This window comes from Microcaecilia unicolor, chromosome 2 (genome assembly GCF_901765095.1).
Source record: "Microcaecilia unicolor chromosome 2, aMicUni1.1, whole genome shotgun sequence".
Classification (NCBI taxonomy): domain Eukaryota; kingdom Metazoa; phylum Chordata; class Amphibia; order Gymnophiona; family Siphonopidae; genus Microcaecilia; species Microcaecilia unicolor.
The window spans coordinates 340,990,246-341,006,438 of NC_044032.1; positions in this window are offsets into that span (position 1 = coordinate 340,990,246).

The window sequence follows — 16,193 nt, forward strand, 5'->3', positions numbered from 1 at the left end:
TCTGTTGGCTCCAAGGGACCAGAGGCTGCCTGCTTCAACAAAGGAGAGAGAGAATGGGCGGCAGTGAGGGAGCACATCACACACAGCAATGAACTCCTGGAGGGTAGAGAATGGAGAGTTGGTCACATGTAGAAAATGCAGAGTATATTGTGACCAGCCCTCCCTGGTAAGGCAGGCGATGTTGGCTGTAGGTTCTCTGAGGGGTGGTTGTCAGTAGTCGTGGCCCACACTCAGGAACTCTCTGCCCCAAACCGGGATGGGGTACAAATCAACTAACCTCGTCTCCCGTCCTCAAAGGGCGGGAGAGGAATAAAAATCTAAATTTAGGATAGATTCTGAATTTGAAGGAGACCAGTTTGAATAATTGCAAAATATAAATTTTATTTGTTTCCAACAGAATTATGATATTTCTTTAACTTCAAATATTCACTGTTTCGTTTAACCTTCAACACTAAACAAAACCATATAACTATTGCACCTGAAAATTATAACAGGTTTTCTTGTTGTTTTTTTTCTTGTACAGGTAGAATAAACAGACTTTTCTACACAAACATCAGATAAGTTTCTTTTCTTTCATTTACTTTATCTATTAACCTGGTACAGCTGTTATTTGTTTATCCTCTTGCTACCAGCAAGAATTTGATACTTTGTGATTCCTTAATTTTTTTTCCTTTCAGATTCCCTTTGGAGACTCCGGACTTCCCTTCAGTAAGTATGTATTTAAAATTTATTTCTCAGTTACTTATCTGGTTTTCCTCTTCTCTCTGGATTTGCTGCAGTTCCAATCTTTCTTGCGTGATGGCCCGGTCACCTTTTCATCAGACGCTGGCTTCCACGTTACTCTTCCTCCTTCACCTCTAAATTAAATAAAATGGATGGAAGACCCTACCTCCTTCACTTCAACTCTAAAGACTATACTAGGTGACATTTAAATGGTCTGCCAAATACTGGGGCTGATAACTACTATAAATAAAAATAATCAAAGGCACCTTACTTCCAGGCCTATTCTATCACTGGTACTTCCCTTTACTGGAAGGGTATATTCAATTTAAGCATACACAACATTCAATTCAATTACCTAAATCAAAATGTTATTCACACATTACCAGATATTCCCCCTTTCAAAACAGTGTTAGAATTTTAATTTCATGCATCCAGCACTCTTTCCCAGTACTTATTACCTCCCTAGTAATTTCTTTGCACAGACACCATACACAACACATTCGCTCTCTTCAACAGCCTTCACCCTTCTGCCCAACGGTCAGCAGCGCTGTTGCCCAGGTTACGGAATCTCAGCTTGAGATTCCGAGACTCCTCAGCCAATCCAACGTCCCCCTCGGGATTCCAATTTTTTTCTGCTGACCAACGGAATGTTGGTCAGCACAACTGAATCCCCATTTTAACCTTCCTTTTCCCATAGAAATCAATGGAAAAACAAAATAATTAAAAAAAAACCCCATTAAAATTTAATCCAAACTACCCCCAAATTTTCCCAATAATTAAACCCTTCATTCCCTACTAAATTATATTTTTTTAAATTTTAAAAATACCATTTTTTAATGTCTGCCCACAATTATCTCACCTAAAACCCCTCTAAAAATTCCAAATTTAATTAAAGCGGGGGGTGGGAGGGGAGGGAGGGTGAAGTCCTGTATGCATGTTGTTGTACAGTAGGAGTTGTGAGCATGGAATTGTGGGTAGTCCAAATAATGGTGGCTTTGGAGACACAATGGGCTGAGAGGTTGGGGGCTGGGACACTCTCTTGGTATAAACAGAATGAACAAAAGCAAATGGTGGAATGCCGAAGTGCAGAGAGAGGTGTGACATGACAACATTGCAGATTATGACATGGAATGTGGGGGGCATACACTCCCCGGTTAATAGGCAAAAAATACTGAAAACGTTGAATGATAAAAAAAGTGTCAGTAGCATTTTTGCAAGAAACACATCTTACACGGGAAGAACAAGCTAAGCTGAAAACATGGTGGGTGGGGGAACTGTATGATGCACCAGCGGTAAGGAAAAAGGGAGGCATAGTGATTCTAATAAGGAAAAGCTTCAATGTGGAGGTCAAGAGGGTGGTGGCTGATGAATGGGGGAGGTATGTCCTAGCATCAGTGATAGTGGAACACCAACCACTATTGCTTTGTAATATTTATGCTTCAAACAATTATGACAGGCAGTTTATTACACAAGTCATTCGGAAAATACACACATTGGGAGACATACCACTGGTGGTGGGGGGTGACCTGAATGATGTAATGGATCCAGTATGGGATAGATCCAATCCCACAGGGAAGGAATTGGCTAGAAGGGAAAGAGGTACCTCTAGGATAAGTGACGCACTAGAGCTGGTGGATGTGTGGAGAACGCTGCATCCTATAGATAAAGATTTCACACATTTGTCTAGAGCTCACCAAACAATGTCCAGGATAGACTACATATTGATTTCAAGGGAGTTAATGACAAAAGTGGAGGAGGTCCAGATAGGCCCAATTGTGATTTCAGATCACGCCTGGGTGAAGCTGCAAATAATGCAGATAGGAGAGGGGAAACCTAAGTTAGGGGCATGGCGTTTCCCAGCTTACTTGTATCGAGATAGTTCTTGCCTTTCCTGTTGGAGAACTGGAAAGAGAACAGCACAAACAATGAACAACATAGGGCAGACCCCGTCCTCTTCTGGGAGACGGCCAAGGCTGTCCTCAGGGGGGACATCATTTCATATCTGGCCTTTAAAAAGAGGGCCAGGAACAGGGAGGTGATCAGATTGGAAAGGCAGGTGGTGGCCTTACGGAAGAAATATGGCCAAGGCCATGACCTGGGAACTCGCAGAAAGATGTTAGAAGCACAGCAGACCCTAAATGAACTCCTACAGGAGAGGACGCAGAAAACGAATGCGTACTATAAGTATCAGCTATATAGGTTCGCCAACAAGAGTGGGAGGTTCTTGGCGCAACTAGCTAATAGGAGGCTTAGTGCTAAGAAAATACTCACCATGGAGGCTAGCACAGGAGGGAGAGTAAATACTGACGAGGGTATAGTTAATATTTTGCGCGACTTTTTTGGGCACCTGTATACACAACAGGAGGATCTGGTGCAACCTAGTGGGGCCTATCTCCATAGCATGGACTTACCAAAGGTATCGGAGGAGGAGGCAGAGGTGTTGAATGCACCTATTGCTGAGGAGGAGGTAGAATTAGTGATTAAATGGAGTAAATTGGAGAAGGCACCAGGGCCGGATGGCTTCAGGAATGAATTTTTCAAAATTTTAAATACAGAGATAAGCCCTCTGCTAGCCGCAGTGTTTAATGTAGCCATACAACAGGGACAGATGCCACGACATCTCAATAGAGCGCAAATTAGTGTCCTGCCAAAGCCGGGTAAACCAACAGACAGACCAGACTCATATAGGCCGATCTCTTTACTGAATGTTGAGTTAAAATACCTGGCAAAGATCTTGGCAAACCGGCTAGCGAGATTTCTACCAACCTTGGTTATGGATACCCAAGTGGGATTTACATGTGGGAGAGTGATCGCTAAGAACATGCGCCGGATATGGGTTGCCTAGAGAAGGTAAGAATAGAACACACCCCGGCCTTGCTTATATGGTTCAATGCCAAGAAAGCGTTCGATAGAGTAGATTGGAACTACCTGTTTGGCGTGCTGAGGTCTTATGGTATCACTGTAATTTTCGCGAAGGCAGTTAGAGCTCTGTATGCAAATCCCCAAGCACAGATATATGCAAATGGGCTGCAGTCCGATTGGTTTCAGATAAGGAGAGGTACAAGACAAGGCTGCCCACTATCACCACTTCTTTTTATTCTGGCGCTAGATCCTCTTTTGAGAGAGATCCAAAATAATGTTGATATTCGAGGGGTGGAGGTTAGAGAATATACCTTTAAGACAGTTGCGTTTGTAGATGATTTGTTAGTGTTACAGACCCAAGGCGTTCGCTGCCGTACCTTATGGAAAGTCTAGAGGAATATGAAAATTTTTCGGGGTTCTGGCTAAATCTTTTGAAATCAGAGGCTTTAGCTAGCACTAAAGAGCTTAAACAGGAGTGGGAGGATAGGTTTCCATTAAGATGGGCGCAGGGAGCTTTTAGATACCAGGGAATACAACTCCCTATGGATATTAGACAGATTCACGAATTAAATATCACCAAGTTATTGAAGGACACAAAAGAACAGCTATCAAAGGTGGTCAATGCTGCCCCTGTCCCTTATGGGCTGGATACAGTTATTTCGCATGATAATATTCCTGCGTTGGCTCTATGTATTACAGACGTTACCGCTGAGGTTCGTCAAGCGGGAAGTGGTGGCGCTTAGGAGACTGGTGGTTAAGTTCTGCTGGGCAGGGAAAAAATCCAAGATGAAATGGCAATATTTAATAGGGAACTGGAGGAAGGGGGGGGGGAGGGTTAGGACTACCGGATATGCGTGTGTACAACCAGGCATGCCTCTTGAGGCACTTGCGGGATTGGATCTTGGGTACAACCACATACACGGATGTGGGATTGGAACAAGCGTATTTCTACCCTGGCATTTGAATTATTTATTACACATTAAGCGGAAAGGAAAAATACCTGAAAGAATTAGAGACAGTATGTTGCTGGGACCGCTGTGGCTTATGTGGAGGGAATTATTGCACAGGTGGGGTCAAGATCCGACCTTTAGCATATTATTACCACTAGTTGGCAATGATGACTTCACACCAGGTAGAGAAAATGCAGTATTTCACAAGTTACGGGAACAGGGAGTAGAACTGTTGGAAAGTTTCATTCAGGAAGATGGTACCTTGATTCCCATCTCTGATTTCCAGCAAAGATGTTCAGGGGGCCTAGCGGAGATCTTAGCTTATCAGCAGCTATCCCATTATGTGCATAGCCAATCGAAAGAGAGGCTGTCCCTTAGATTTGGGAGACAGATTCGAGCATTTTTGGAGAGGGATGCATTGGGTCAGGTCTCAGTGTCCTGGTTCTGTAAGGAGATAGAAAAAAGTCAGCGGGAGAAGCAGGTAATAGAGGTGGCTGCAAAGTGGAGCGCCGAAGCACGGCACCAAATCTCTGAGCGTCACATAAGCAGTCATTGATGGGAATACCGAGGGTAGTTCATAGTGCGGAATTACAGGAATGCCAGTATAGAATTCTGCATACAGCCTATTTTTCTCCCAGACGGGCATTCCATGCAAAAGTCATACTATCAGATAATTGTCTAAAATGTAAGCAGGGGAGTGCAACCATTGCACACTGCATATGGCAGTGTAGACCCATTAAAGCTTTTTGGTAGAGACTAGGCAAATTCATGAGAGAGGTGCTTGGCTATCAGATTGCCTTCATCTTTGATAGAATGTTGTTGGGTACCCCTGGGAAATGGGGTATAGGCACACAAGGGGAACGATTATTTATGAGCAAAGCCTGTATAGTGGGGAAAAAGTGTATTCTTAATCACTGGGTAATGGACATGCCTCCCTCTTACTGGTATTGGAGGAATAGGTTACACCAACTTATGCTTTGGGAAGCGAGAGGGGCGAGGCTAACACCAAAAAGACAAATGAGGTTTCTGAGTATCTGGGGGAAATATCTAAACATGATATCGCCCCGAGAGCGTAGTCACATGCTCAATAGACTACCATGGGGGACCGGAGGAGATTGAATGGGCTAAGGTACAGGACATGCAACAGGTAGGGGGGGAAGGGGGGAAGGGAGAGGGGAGGAGGGAGTAGGAATCAAGGGGTAGGGGGGAGGGAGGGGGGAGGGGACAAAAGGCAACCTCCTGGAGATTTGGTGGTATGTTGTCGTCTCAGATTGTCATGACTTGGTATAAAATGCAGCTTAATATCTTTGTGAGAATGAATAAATCGATGCAGTCCCAGTGAAAATAACAAAAAACGTTTCAAACTAAATGAGGGGGGGGGGGGGGGATAAAAATGCTAAAAGTTTGATGACGGATTACAACTTTTGTGTGTCATGAGGTTGTGTTTCTTTGAATCTTGGTGTATTCATGTTATTGGTTATATTCTTCTGAAGTGTCATCAATAAAAAACGCTGAAAATTTAAAAAAAACGTTGATGTGCACTCGCTGTGCATGCGCGCACTCCCGCGACGTCTTCCGCCTCCTCACTTCTCCTCTGGCCCGAAACTCTGTCTTCCCTCCATCCTTGGCGTCCCCGTGCGATCGCGGTGGACGCAGAAGAACCGTGCTCCTGCACCTGAATGTCGGAGCATCCTGATCTCACCACCAGCCACTTGCACTTGGCCGAAAAATGGCCGCAAAGCCGCCCAAAGTTCCCGGACCGGCCCGCGAACCGGCCATTAAAAATGGCCCCCAAAAATCTCGCCGCTGCCTCCGCGCCGTTCACCCCTCCACCCTAGCTCCAGCCGGCCTAAAACGGCCCAAAAATACTGGGAAAACCTGGTTCACCTCCCAACGGCCCGAGAACGTGCTCCACTGTCCCCGCCACCTAAAACAGCACCGCTGCCTCCGGACTATCACTGCCAGCCCCCGCTGGCTCAGAACAGCCTCAGAACGGCACCCCACCGGCAGGCTAACCCGATCAGCCTGCTCTGCCTCTCCTCCCCCCAAGTAAGAAAAAAAAATATTTTATTTTTTTTCCTCTAGGTTACAATATGCTAAGCTACCAGCTAACACCAAGTCTGAAACAAAACCCACACACCAGTTATCTTTCAAGAATTGGCAAAAAGGTCCCCCCCCCACACACAAACACATGTACAAAAGCATATAGTGGGAAAAACAAGGTTTACTATAACTGGAGCTAAAACGCTTTCAAATACCACCCCATAATGTAAAGAAATACTTCTAAAGTTCAAGACAGAGAAAGCTGTTTTAAAGAGGCGCCAATAAAGGAAATGCAAGCTTCCAAATGGGAAGAGCAGCTGCGGACGTTTATCATTATCACCCTTAATCGAAATGAGGACACCCAAAACACATAGCAGCTGGGGCCGCCCATAGTCCCTACCTATAATCGAAATTAGGCTGACCATCTCGGCGAAGCAGCTGGGGCCGTCCATAGTTCCCTACCTATAATCGAAATGAGTGTGGCCATCTCGGCGAAGCAGCTGGGGCCGTCCATAGTTCCCTACCTATAATCGAAATGAGTGTGGCCAAATCGGCAAAGCAGCTGGGGATGCCCAGGGATTTTGTCAATAATCGAAATTAGGCCGACCATCTCAGAAACACCCATCTCTTTCTCACATGTCCATCCCTGAGACCGTATTTATATACCATTAATTAGACTACTACAAAGTTATGCATTTCAGAATCTAGCTACTCTTTATTGTTAGTCACATTCTCACTCCTAAAGAGTTACTCACACATCAACCATCAAATCCCTTGGGATTTTCAAACATAAGGACTGAAAAATACATCAATTGTTCCACATATCTTATAGTCCACACTATATCTTCTCTGATATAACCTCCATGGTTGTTAGATCTCCAGTAAATCTGCTGTCCACACAGTGAATTCCAAAAGACTGTGTTCCAAAAAACGTCCAGTGTTTCATCAATTCAAACTCAGTCCAGATGATGAAAACAGTATCTTAATCGCCAACAGATGTAAAATCTTCACTACTCCCTTCTCCTCTCAACACAGGGATTTGTATGGATCAAACTCTCTTTACAAGCAATCATCCGGCGCCCTTCTCTGTATTTTCGATTCTTTGCATTACATTGGTACAATGGCGCCAAAGCAAGCACCCACCCGCAAGGGTAATTTCACCGACCCTGAAATTGAACTGCTGGTTCAAGAAATCCAGAGGAGGCACATGCATCTCTTTGCTCCCACGGTCCAGAGGCTAGCTGCTACAACAAAGCAGCGAGAATGGGAAGCAGTAAGAGACCGGCTCAATGCGGTCTTCCACTGTGGCAGGGATGTGGAAGACTGCAAACGAAAGTGGCGCCGGCTGGGGCAAGATGTCAAGAGGAAGGCTGGTGCCAACCCCCCCAGCAGATGACACCGCTAACCTCACCCCCATTGAGCGCATCATTCATGGGCTCTTGCCCCAGAGGGGATCCATGGCATTGTGTCCCTTGACACATCAGCACAGCCTGAGGGCTCAGGTAGGTTCACCATTAGGAAGCTAGGGTATCTGTTGTGCTGGACTACAGTCTGTTTTACACAAGTGGGGGACAGTGTGGTGCTCCTCAGTAGGAAAAGGGGGGAGAACATCACATGCAATGCAAATCACTATTCATTACAGACCATGACACAGGGAGTAGCAGGAGGGGAGGGGGAAGGGTTACCAGCAATGTATATAATATATGTAAATAATATATTTAAAATATAAAATAATTAAACTGTGTGTAGGTTAGCACTGTTTCACAGCTTTGGGGGGGCCTTCCCCATCACCAAACTCTGCATATCTCCTTCCCACACCTCTGTGCTGTAGCCACTGTGTCCTCTGCACTCCTTCTGCAGTTCTATGTCTACCCACCTGCCTGTGTGGCTCTCTTGCACATCAGTCTCTGTAGTACACTGCGCTCATTGTCTCCAGCTCTGTGCCATGTACAATGACATCTGTGGCTTGCCTGCAAATCCCATTCCTCACCATCTCTTTGCCTGTGGGGCTATGTATATGAATGCTGAAAAACAAAAGCAGGTTATTTTGACTTAACACACTTCCTCCCCTTTTGCTATGCAGGTGATAACAGCCAGTCAGAGGAAGAAGCTGGCCCTAGTGGCCACCAGCCCCAGCACACGGAGCAGCAAACCAGTGGGCCTGCACAAGACACCACACAGGACCATGGGATGGAAACACAGGATCCAGCAGCAGCAGCAGAGGCTCTCCCTCCACCACCTGCAGCCTTTGCTGATGGTGGCACTGAAGAAGAAGCTGAAGATCCAGAAGGGGCGGCACCTCCTCAGCAGAGGCCAGCCAGCCAGAGGAGGCAGCTACTGTGCCTCGCCACACAATTGCTGGGCCAGAATGTGCAGATGGAAGAGTACTGGTGCCAGAAACTGGAGCTGCAACAGGAAGCGCTCCAGGCCAAACGGGAAGCACTCCAGGTCCAACGTGATGTGATACAGCAGCTCCAATGGCTGGAGCACAGCATCGAGGGCCTATGCCGTGACCTGAGAGCACCTAATCCGGCCCTGCAGCAGCAACAACAACTGGCGTTGACTTCCACCACTGCACAGCAACCAGTTGCTAAGAAGTGGAGCCTGAGATCCTTAGCCTCCCCAGCCACTGGTCCAGCAGCCACCACACCAGCTCCCCTTCTGGGTCCTGTGCCCAGGTTGCAGGGCAAGCCAGAGAGCACAAAGTGGCCAGACTTCCATAGGGCAGCCCAGGCAGCAGGCTGCCTTCTGGACACAGAGGAGGAGAGTGAAAGCTCATCAGAGGACTCTCAACAGAGTTCCCCTGCAGCACCAGCTGCAAAGGAACATGGTGGGAGGGGTAGGAGGAAGGGGAATATGCACAGAGCGGGTGATGGTGGTGGGAGGGGGGGTGGTGTTGGTGTGTAAATACTGTGAGATATTGTAAGTCCCACCCCTCGCCTGGGTGTGATGTAAGATGAAACTGGATTCCGGTAAGCCTGTTGGTAGTAGTCATGGCGACTTTCCAGAAACCAGCACCCAGGAATGAGGAGTGGACAACAATCACTAACCTCGTCTCCCACTCCAGGAGCGGGAGAGGAAAATAAACTAATTTCAGGATTTTACTGTTTCCGAGAATAAAAAAACACAATTTCACAATTTACAGTTTGTTATAATCAATAATTGACTTTAATTACTCTGAATATTCTAACCCTACAATGAAACTAACTTTTTATTTGGTAAAATGCAGTAGATTTAACATGTAATCATCCTCTTTTAACCCCATAAATTTTCTTTTCACAGGATTCAACCCTTTTAGGTTTTCTCTGTTTTCCCAAAGTCACTTAGCTGTTACAGGTTTCCTTTTGTTGGTGTGCAGCATAGACTTTCTTGCGTGGGGGCCCAGATCGTTTTCCTCTTCTCTCCTGTTCTTCTTCCTACACCTCACTCTTTTAAACCAAAGTAATTGGAAGCAAAACCCTTCCTTCCTGCAAATTTTCAGCAACCTTCATGGGATATTAATCAAGGTATCAATACTGTGGCCAACTTTTCTAATTAAAATAAAATTAATTGAATGTTCCCTTCTACACACCTATTCTGTACTGCAGTTCCCTATTCTAAGCGCTGCAGTGCTTTGCTGTCACTCACTCTGCTCAAGATTCTCTCTCTCCTCTCAGACAGTGAACATTCTATCCACATCTCTTTTAATGCTTAGGATAAGAGAAACTCCAATAGACTCCCTTTTTTCCCTTTTGAATCCTAAAAGAAATGGTTTTTCCCCTTTTTCACCTCTAAAGTAATTCTCTCCTTTTTCTCATTCAATCCCCCTCACCTTTAGGCTTTAACCTTTCTCAATCATCAAACAGTTTCACTCTACATCAAACAGACTCCCTTTTCACTCTTCCCCTATTACCCTACTTTCTTTCATACACATTCCCACATTTCAATCCTAACAATCCTATTTCTCTTACAATTTTACTACAATTCTCAATTCCCACTCAGAGCTCACTCACACATCATCCTTCTACTACAAAGCAGCAGGCTCAACACAACTGCCACTAACACCCATTTCCTAGGAAACCCAGCCTTGGCTTGCCATTCCGAGCACTCCACAGCCTTTTTCATTCCAAATTACACTGCTGACCAAATGGCACAACTTACTCTCCATTTTAATTACTGTTTTTACAGAGAAACCAATAGAAAAAAAATATTTTCTTTAACCCCTAGTGACATTATAAATAAATGTCAACTTACTCTCACAGAAAACTTGTCTCGATGAGTCTTTGCCTGGCTCTGACCCCCAGCTGGTGTGCACTCTGCTCTGCTCTGTGGGCGGGAGGTGGAGGGGGCTCCTCATCCTCTTCATCTGGGGCCTGCTGCTCTGGTGGCTGTGGCTCTTCTGGGAGGGCCTGTCCTCGGCGCATTGCCAATTTATGTAGCATGCAGCAGGCCAGGAATATCTTTGCCACTTTTGGGGGGCTGTACAGGTGCTCCCCTCCAGAATGGTCCAGATATCAGAACCTGTTCTTAAGTAGTCCAAAGGTGCGCTTGATGATGCCACAGGTGGTCCGATGTCTACTGTTGTAGTTCTCCTCTGACCTTCTTTGTGGGTGCACTATGGGGGTCGTGAGCCAACTCCGCTGTGGGTAGCCACTGTCACCTTTGGAGAGAAGAAGATGAGAAAGATGAGTGTGTATTGTTTGGAGTGGGTACCTTGTGGAGGTGAGGGGGGAATAGTGGGTTGTGGAGTGAGCTGGAGGGAGACAGTGCTGAGGGCTGCTTGTTGGAGGAGGTATAGTTTGGGCAGATCCATGCTGCACTTACCTAGGAGCCATCCGCCGTTGATCTCCCCTCGGTCAAACTTGCAGAAGATTCCTGAGTGCTGCAATATATAGGCGTCATGGGTGTAACCTGGGTATCGGGCACACACGTCTAGAATCTGCCCCTGGGTGCCACACACAACTTGCATATTCATGGAGTGGAATGCCTTCCTGTTCCCTATAAGTGGCCTCTCGTGTCCGGGGGGGGGGGGGGGGGGGGGTCTGAGTGTGACATGTGTGCAGTCAATGGCACCTGTGACCGAGGGGAAGCGAGCTACGGTGTAGAAGTCAGCCATGTTGTTCTGCAGGGCCTGGAGGGTGGTGGGGAAGGTGATGTACTGAGAGGTGTGGATAAGGAAGGCATCAAGGAACTGGGTGAGGCAGCTAGAAATGGATGGCTGGGAGAGACCCATGTTCACAGATATAACAGACTGGAAACTCCCAGTGGCCAGAAAAGAGAGAGAAGCAGTGATCTTTAGGTGCACAGGGATGGGGTTGTTCCTACGGGTCCAGGCTTGCAGGAGGGGTTGGAGCTGGTCATAAAGGTGCTGAATGGCAGTCCTATCAAAGCGGTACCTAGTGAGACACTGCAGGTCAGTGAGGTCTAGGAAATTGCTATGGGGCCTGAAAACTCTGGGGCGTGCGTACTTCCTGCGGTGCCTCCCCTCTTCCTCCAACACTTAAGCCACCTGTGCATTTAGTGCCTCCATTTCCATACACTACAGGTGCAATGCAGTGCCACCAGTGCTCACCTCTCCCTACCAACTTGGTGAAACACAGCAGGAACAAACAGAAGCTGACACTCACTCTCCCACCACCACCAAACAATGCAGTCACACACAGCTGAGCCACACTGCAAGCACTCCTGCCACACCCTCTAGCCAATCACTCTCCAAGCAGTCTTCACAAACACGGTGCAGCAGTACACAGGACAAAGAGACAAACAGAGACTACAAACAGGTAAGGGAATGAAATATGAACTTGGGGACAGTGAATGGAGAGGGATGGGGGAGATAGAGGAAGTAGTGGTGGTGTCTGGGTTTGGGGGCTAGAAGGGGTAGGTAGGGAAAGGTGAAAAGGTAAAACACAAATGAGGCAGGTGAGGCTGAAAACATTCTAAGGTAACAGGTACTCAACAAACACTCAGCTTTCTCTGCAAACAACAATTCAGCTCTCCCAACAACGATCTCGCCACTCTCCAACTCCACAAAATCGCTAATGGGTCTAAAGACGACTTCCCCCTTACTCTGGTTGCTTTTATTTCAGGTCTAATTAAAAACGGCCATGTTCCGACCCATGCGAAACCATTTCGCAAGCTGTTATACGCTGGGGGCAGCCATCATGTAACACTGCCCATAACATGCCCCCTGTAGGGGCGGCCGCCCTTACGGCCCAGTTTTGATTATTTGATTTGGCCGACCTTCTTTCACGGGGACGCCCATCTGCCTTTTGTGTCACTTTTTGGCTGCCCTTCTCCTTCAAAAATAAGCAGGATAGGCGCCTACGCGGCTTAGTAAAAGGGCCCCAAGAAAGCTTCACAATGTAAACTATCACGTCAAACTTATGCTGGCATTGTCACGCACAGCCAGGAACATTGGTTCATCAGCCTTTTTGGCACTCAATTTGGGATATTATTTGTCATATACTCAAACTCAATATCCTTTTGTCTCTGCCATTAATCAGTTTTAAATCTTGTTCTTCAATTTTAGACCTACCAAATTATCACAAAGCTCTTTTTGATATACTTATTACTGTTGTTCAGCAGATGATTTTAATGAATTGGAAAAACTCCTCTCTGTTGAATGAACACTTTTGGTGGCATTCAGTTTTGTTATACCATAAATATGAATTTGCATCAGCTGAACTATCAGGATCGATAATTAAAAAGATCTCAATTTGGTCACCATGTACTGATGTTGTGAACTCTCTGATGTCTGCTACTTGATTATGTTGTAAATCACTACTTGCTACAGTCATGCTCATTTCTTTATTTATTTATTTATTGCATTTCTATCCCACATTAGCCCAAGTGGAACTCAGGTTCAATGTGGCTTACAATATAAACATAAAAGAAAAGAAATAAATTAGAGTTACATTTAAAGAATATAATAAAAATATTATATAGGAAGTGATCGGGCAAATTCAGTGGGGCGTCAGGAAGAAGTGAAATATAAGGAGCTAAATAGTATCCAGCACTGAGTTCTAACATTGTTGAAAATTGAGCTAAAAAAGTAAGTTTTCAATAAATTACAAAATAACCCATAATCACTAGTATATCTAATTTGTTTAGGAAGAGAATTCCAGATTTTGGTGCATTGATAAGAAAAGATACATTTCTGCAACTGGGGAAATGTAAAATGAGATATTCTCTGAATGGCACGGAAGCATTGCATGGAGAGTTCATTCATATAGGATGGTGACATACCACTGGGCAAATCTCTCTTATCTGCACCCTTCTCCTCCACCGCTAACTCCAGACTCCGTTCCTTCTATCTTGCTGCACCGTATGCCTGGAATAAACTTCCTGAGCCGGTACGCCAAACCTCATCTCTGGCCATCTTCAAATCTAGGATAAAAGCCCACCTCTTCGATGTTGCTTTTAACTCCTAAACCTTCAACTGTCCCCTATCCCTGATATGTCCTGTCTGTCCTAACCCTTATCCCTTACTTGTCCTGTCTGTCTGTCATAATTAGATTGTAAGCTCTATTGAGCAGGGACTGTCTCTCCATGTTCAAGTGTGAAGCGCTGCGTACGTCCAGTAGCGCTATAGAAACGATAAGTAGTAGTAGTAGTAAATAACATTTGATGGACCAATGCACATAGCTTGAAAGAAATTCTGCTCTTTATAGGTAACCAGTGTAGATTATGAAGGAGTGGAGTAGCTTTAGCAAAGTACGGTGATTTACAAATTAGATGAGCAGCTGTGTTTTGAACAGTTTGTAGTTTTTTAAGAAGACTGCATTTAATTCCAGCTTCCATATCATCATGCTGATCAATCCATAGACTGGTGGGTTGTGTCCATCTACCAGCAGGTGGAGATAGAGAGCAATCCTTTTGCCTCCCTATATGTGGTCATGTGCTGCCGGAAACTCCTCAGTATGTTCTCTATCTCAGCAGGTGTGTGGTCACACAGCAGCAGCTCTGGCTAGGCCTCCAAGCCTAATTTTTAGGTTTTGTTGAGTGCCTGGGGTTGAGGGCTCTTCTTGAGCAAGTGCAAACCTGGTGGCGCCAGGTCCCTCCTTTTCTCCCCCCTCCCGCTGGCTCCGTAAAAAAAAAAAAAAAAAAAATTTCAACGTCCTTAAGGGCGTTTATTTCGACGTTTATTTAAACGTTTATTGCAGCTACTCACTGGGACACCAGGTCGTTACAGCTCGGAGCGAGAAGCAGGTAATTTTTACCTTTTTATAGCGGGCAGGGGGTTCCCCGATTGATCTCCACGTGGCCTATGGCGTCGGAGGGCGAGGGCGCGAAGAATCGCTCCCCGGACCGCGTGTGCGCTTCTAGCGGGGATGCGGGGGTTTTAAAGTCTGATTCGCCCTTGTTGGGTGTCAGTTTGGAGGCCGGTCAGTGTCCCGGGTCTTCCTCCGGCGCGGCGGTTTTTCCCGCCATAAACGCCCATCCCCCGCTGCTCGCCTCCGCCATCTTGGCCGGCCACTCTGCTCGGACGGCTTCTTCTTGGGCCGCCCTTGAGCCGGGAGACGTTCATGCCATGGCCGCCCTTGATTTGGGCGACGGCAAAAAAGCGGCTAAAGTTAAGCGCCGTTCTTCCCGCGTGGCTCCTTCGCGGAGTGTCACGCCGGACGCCATCTTGGATGCGCAGCATGGTTCTCCCCCGCTCTTGCGAGCGCCGGTTGAGGGTGCGTCTAGGGCTGTGGCCCAGGCTGCTGAATTGCACAGTTTGGGGGGTTTCTCCCCCGAGTTTATTTTGCTGCTGCATCAGGCCTTCCTTATGCAGAACGCTGCCCCTTCTCCCTTGTCCGATAAAGGGGTTGAGGCCCCCGGAAGTAAACGCCCTCGGGTGGATGCCCAGGCCTTAGAGGACGCTGTTTCCTCTGATGTAGATGAGGGCAGCGTATCTGAGTTCTCCCAACGGTCCTTTGGGGATTCCTTGGAGGAGACGGATTCCCGCTCGGATGGAGTGGATGACCCCTCTGCAGCACGGATCTTTCGCTCAGAGGATTTGCCCAACCTGTTAATGCAGGCCATGAGCATTTTGAAGATTTCCTCTCCGGAGGATGTCTCTCCCTCAGCCCCTGTTGGCTCCGCCATTATGCTGGGGACGAAGCGCCCGCCTAGAACCTTCCACGTGCATGATGCCATGCACACCTTAATTTCGACTCAATGGGATGTCCCGGAAGCGAGCCTCAAAGTGGCTAGGGCTATGTCCCGCCTCTATCCTTTGCCTGAAAGTGAGCGTGAGGCCTTTGTTTGGCCTACCGTGGATTCTTTAATCACTGCGGTGACTAAGAAAATGGCGTTGCCGGTGGAAGGTGGCACGGCACTAAAGGACGCCCAAGACAGAAGATTGGAAGCGGCTTTAAGGTCGTCCTTCGAGGCGGCTGCCTTAAGTTTGCAGGCCTCAGTTTGCGGCTCCTATGTGGCCAGGGCGTGCCTGACGTTGGTGCAGCGGGCTTCCCCCTCGGATCTTTCCTTGAGGGCTGACTGGCCGGCCCTGGAATCGGGCTTGGCTTATTTGGCAGACTTACTTTATGATGTCTTGAGAGCCTCGGCTAAAGGCATGGCTCGGACAGTCTCTGCGCGGCGCTGGCTTTGGCTGAAACATTGGTCTGCGGACCACGCCTCTAAGTCCCGCCT